Source organism: Anas acuta, chromosome 26, assembly GCF_963932015.1.
Source record: "Anas acuta chromosome 26, bAnaAcu1.1, whole genome shotgun sequence".
NCBI lineage: Eukaryota > Metazoa > Chordata > Aves > Anseriformes > Anatidae > Anas > Anas acuta.
The window spans coordinates 2,517,319-2,523,295 of NC_089004.1; positions in this window are offsets into that span (position 1 = coordinate 2,517,319).

Sequence of the window (5,977 nt, forward strand, 5' to 3'; positions counted from 1 at the left end):
TACTATTTTTTAAAAGGACCTGCAAAGCACCCAACTTTCTTTCCAAGCAATAGCACAATGTGCAACTCATTGGTTTTATCTGTATAATAATCCCATCAGGGTTAGAATCAGAGGCAGAAAGAAAGCTTGATTACTCATTTAGACAGAGATTTGTTCTGAGTCTTTCATATGAGCAAGAGACTTGAAATGCAATGGGCAAGACTTGAAAGACCATAGACAAGAATTTTGCATGTAATTCATTTCAAGACTGAAGCTGTGAGCAGCTTCTGAGATCTTTTAAATCACACACAAAAATATATATATATATGTATTTTAGTGCAAAGAATAAAAGTAAACTGGATTTCAAACATAACAATGATAAAAAAATAGCAAAATTCAGTTCAAAAGTTAAGTAACTTTATTTTACAGTTTTAGAAAATTTTTACATTATTAAACTAAAACAGGCTAAGGTAAATTCCAATGTTTTTAAAAGGCAAAATAGAAGAAGAAAAAAAAAACAACACTGCAATTTCAGTTGATTTTTTTTCTTTTAGGATTGTGTTCTGTTACCATATATATGTATGCCTGAAATAGGCTAAATTACTCCATGGAAAACAAAACAAAACAAAAGAATCACTCTGCAGAAATCCTTGGGATATTTCTGATCTCTTGTCATCAGATTCTGTTTCTCCCACTGTTAATTATGAAATAGGATTTTCCCCATGTTACATCACAGAGGGAAGAAACAAATCTACATTGATCACTGGAGATGCTGTGTCTTACAATATATTTAAATATATAAAATTATATATTATGATATGCTCTGCAATTGGCTACATGACTAAATCATTCAGATGGAGAGGCTGATATCAAAACCATGATGAGTTCTATAGTTATATGGGAAAGAACCCACCCAGACTGAATGGAAGATCTGATGCAAGTAGTACAGTAAGACCTACAATGTCAGAAAAACAGAAGACATTCACCAAAAGTGTCTTTTACTACTTGGACACTACTTTTTCTTCTTGAGTTTTGCAATGGCTCTATTCTACTGTCAGCAGAGGAAGACAGTAGTAACATGACATGTTCAGTTCTCTATTATTGTTTGCAAACAATAGTAATAACTAAAATCTTACTTGTACCATAGATACAAGATACTTGTATCATAGATACAAGTCACAAAACGACCAATTTATCTATCCTTGTAGATACCATGCACCAATTTTGCAAATCATCATCTAGCAAACACCATGCCTGCTACAGTTTGCTTGAAGGGAGAGAACTACAATTCCTAACAGGCTGTCTACATTTCAGCAATTCAGTGAATTAAAACTGTGGAACTTATATTTATACTGTATGTGACTACCTATCTGACGAGATAAATGAGAGGCAAGATAAAATCAGGGAAGGATGTTCATTTTATCACCATACCTGATGCAATGATTGAGGACTGACTATATCTTTATAGGGAACTAAATTCTTTGTTCTTTAGGTCCCATCTGCATTTTATTTTGACAGCTTTTGACAGTGGCATTCCTAGCCACTGTGCAGGGGAAATATTTGAATGGAGCTTTTATGCCACAGTCTTCCTACCCTAGCAAAATTTCTTAGATGGAATTTTATTTTTTATTATTTATTTATTTATTTAGGTGCCAATAGCAAAGAAGATTTTCAATAACAAAAATGTATCAGCTTTTGAAACACAAAAGCTTCCTTCAGCACTTCATGAAACAAGAGCATTAAAGTTTATTCCTCTTGAATATAAAGGTATGCATTTGCAAGCACTAAAATTAATAACCATTTGAATTTGCAGTCTTCGTAACACTAGCCTATACGCAATTAGTTGAACATTATTGCAAAGACCTTCCACAAAGACATTGGACATTTTAAACTATTCTACTGTTACCTCCTGCTCCCTAAAAGAAGCTACTAACAAGCACCCAATAAACTAGCGTTAAACAAATGTGTATTTTCCTCTCTAGTCTTATCTCAGAAATTCTCTTTATACTGCTCTTTTTGCCTGCATTCTCCCATATGTTCCACATACAGAGCACTGGTAATTCACTTTTAATAAAGTAATGATAACATTGTTCAAACATTGTTAGCACGTTAACAGATCCTCAGTTCCTCCAGCACTGCACTATTTGAAAAAGTGAAATAAAGTGATAAAAATAATAAGTAGATCATCCATAGCCGAGGTTGAAAATCTGTATCTTTCTTTCAGAAAATGGTTCTGTTTTCACATATTGCCAAACTGAATGTATTGGAGCTTGTATGCTGTCAGTGACTTCTAGGATGGAAAAGATTTGTTGGAAGTGTTGGAACGAGACAGTTCCACACAATGAATGCAAGGTGTAATGCAGGAGTCAGGGTGGGTGATGGTATCTGATGGTTAAGATACGTTATCTGACAAGATAATGTTAATGGACTAGTGCAGAGAGTGCTTCAAGTGCACTATGAAACAGGGACTTCCCCGTGTGGTGGTTGATGCCCCATGCCTGCCAGCGTTCAGGAGGCATGTGGACAACACCCTCAATATGCTTTAGCTTTTTGTTAGCCCCAAAGAGGTCAGGCAGTTGGACTAGATGTTCTCTGAAGGTCCCTTCCAACTGAACTATTCTATTCTAATCTTGAGAGGTCAGTGACAAAGCACAAGTTGAAGACAAATAGGCAAGAGCTATTTGCACTAGCACATGCATACCATTGGCTTTAACTACCAGTTAGAGAGAAACATGGTTATCTCCTCCCATAGACTAGGTCCCATGCACATTACTTAAATGTACTAAATCAAAAGATAAGATTTATCTCAGTAGAAGGAGCACTGCATCTATTTAACAAGTGTTTTGACATGGTTTCTGTCCACAGAACTCATGATTTTTAAATTAGTAAAACAAAACCAAAACATTCTTTGTAAGAGAAGATGCGTCTTGGGACCAGTGCTGTTTAGTATCTTTAACTATGACATAGACAATGGGATCCAACGCACCCTCAGAGTAGGGCTAGGACGATGATCAAGGGGCTGGAGCACCTCTCCTATGAAGAAAGGCTGAAAGAGCTGGGGATGTTCTGTCAGGAAAAGAGAGAGCTCCAGGGTGACCTCAGTGCAGCCTTTCTGTATATAAATTTTGCTTTTAAAATGATGAACAACTTTTTGCTAGGGCAGACAATAATAGGACAAGGGGGAATAGTTTTAAACTGGTAGATTTAGATCAGATGTTTGGAGGAAATTCATCCCTCGGAGTGTGGTGAGGCACTGGAACAGGGTGTCTGGAGAGGTTCTGGATGCCCCAGCCCTGGAGGTTTTCAAGGCCAGATCAGATGCAGCCCTGGGCAACCTGATCTAGCGAGTGGCATTCCTGCCCATAGCAGGGGGTTGGAAGGAGGTGGTCCCTAAAGCCCCTTCCAATCCCATTCTATTCTATAATTCTAGATTCTATGATTCATTACAATTCCATTCTATTATTCTATATTCTGAACTGCCGATCACAATGCTTTCCTAAATATTCTAATTTTTTCCTCAATGTGCAGCCCTTACACAGATTTTATTTTAAAACATCACAGACCATATTTGTCAAAAAAAAAAAAAGAAAAAAAAAAAGGCATCCCCCCAAGCTATGGCCAAATGCTTGGATCTGCCAGCACATCTGGCATATATTATTTGTGCTTGTGCCAAAGGTGTGCCAGGTATTGCTATACACTAGTTGTGCAATATGGCTTGGCTAGCTTATGTACACATAGGAATATACTACAAATAACGTGGCAAATGATGAAAGCATATGTATATAAATTAATCACTTAACAGAATTATCAATGAAGCTGCCACTAATAAGTAATGTTACCGGGCTTAACATCCTAAACATCCAGTATAGTGCAAGAAATAAGAAATATATGCACTGCACAACCATAGGGCTAAAGAAAAGGGAGAAAGGAACAAAACCACAGGCGAAAACTGCAGTATCTTACAATAAAAGACCTGTATGTAAGCATTTACTTCAAGGCAACGCTGTTTTTGCCAACACCCAGTACAAGAGTGATTTCATTCTTTATTTTATTTATATTTCGCTAGCCTGGGAAGGTATAAAAACAGTTAAATGAAACAAAGGAACCCCTCAAGGCCAAAAGCATCTAATAGGAAGCAGAGCAGTTAAGCAGGCAACTGAGAAACTTCCTAAGTCAGAAAGGTTCTACAAACTGGAGTGTGATATATCCAGAGGCATTGAACTTACACGGTGTTCCATGGATTTTGTTCTGAAACAAAACTTTTTTTTCCTCCAAAAAAAAAAAACAAAAAAAAAAACTCTAAGCATTCTGTTGTCCATCAGACCTCCCAGAAAAATATTTGCAAGTAAACACATATCTCCCCCAATGTCATGCTAACTGACTGATGAATACAGTCACCTTCAACAAAGCTTAAAATGTTATTATTTCAGTTGTGTTTATTTTTTTTATTTTTTTTTCTGGCTCCAGCATCAGTGCTATTTTTCCAGCATACTTGGCATACTTAGAAGTCTACAGGCACTATCATTATGGTCGTATGTTCTCAGTGAGAAATGCATCACAGATGCAAAAAACAAATCTGAAACATGGAAATGGACATGTCTGAAAAACACTATTAGGACTTGCAAGGTATTCTTAAGAAAAGACAGACTGATGGCTACTGAAGCAAAAAGGAGCAGCTTCTGCAGGAAAGGCTTGACTGAGATTAAGATTATCAGGTAAAGAAAAAAAAGAAATTTGATATGGTTAATACAAAAGGAAACAAAATGAAAAGAGGAATTTTCTAAATGACATGTTTTCTAAATACTATATTAATAAACCTGTTAGGAACAATGTTGTGCTATGGGTAGTAGTATTTTTTTTTTTGACATTTGTCCAAGTTTAGAGATAACATTAAATCATTAAACATAAACAAGTATAGTTCTTCCATATGTGGACTTTTTTTTTTTGCCTTTTTTTTTTTTTTGCTACTACTGTTAAAAACAGATATATTATTGTATTTCGTTTTAAATGCTCTTCATCTGTGACAAGTGAAAAAGAAGATTCACACAAACTAACAGCATTTGGGGTACTTCTCCCTTATTTGTCACTCTCACTAAGTCACTAAGGTCTTTCAGGTTGCATTCTACCTTCAGCTGAATTTGTGAAACCCTTCAGGAGGACAAATCAAAACCAAACACTTGGACCACCACACTGACTCATATTTAGTAATTTCAGACCCAGGAAAGAATCTGACACTCACTACTGTGGTTATCCAAAGAAAGATTTTTGGTTGCTTTTGTGTTAAACAAGAAGCACTTTAACATTACTTAAAAAGCAGCCTTTTAACTCAAGTTGGTGGAGAATGTACATCTGCAATCATAAAAAAAAATCAGAATTAACTACATTGAATATATCTTGACATTTTCCTATAAAACACTATGTTTTACATTAAGCTGCTGTGGGAGGTTTTTTGAAAGACAGAAAAGCAGAGCCTTGTTTTTTGATGGAAGTGATTGAACTATGTGGGATCAGGGTCTAAACAGTCATAGCCAGACTAGTGCACCAGGGTCACCTGATTTGTACAGTACTAGAATAGTCAAAGTATATAACTCATTATTTACATACTTTAACTGGAATTATTGCACTATTTTTTTCCACATCGATCTCTGGAGTTTGAAGAAATATTACACTTAGATGGAAAACCATCAAAAACAAGAAGGTGAAGCATGTGTTACAAGCAGGCCCATCTGGAATGAAATATGAACAAAGCAATTACTGAATGTCTGTAAGTTAATCAGTGTTATAAATTATTCCATTTTAATTGAGTTATAAACAACTTGAGAAATAAACTCTTACCTACCCCACACTGCATGAGAACAAATGTTAAAATACATTTTCAAGGTGGTGATAAATCTTAATGCTTCATCATCAAAAAACTACTGACATAAGCGTATAAAAACTACTCCCAAAAATATTATGACTGAAAGATAATCAAGAAAAAAAAACATAGAACTTTGAG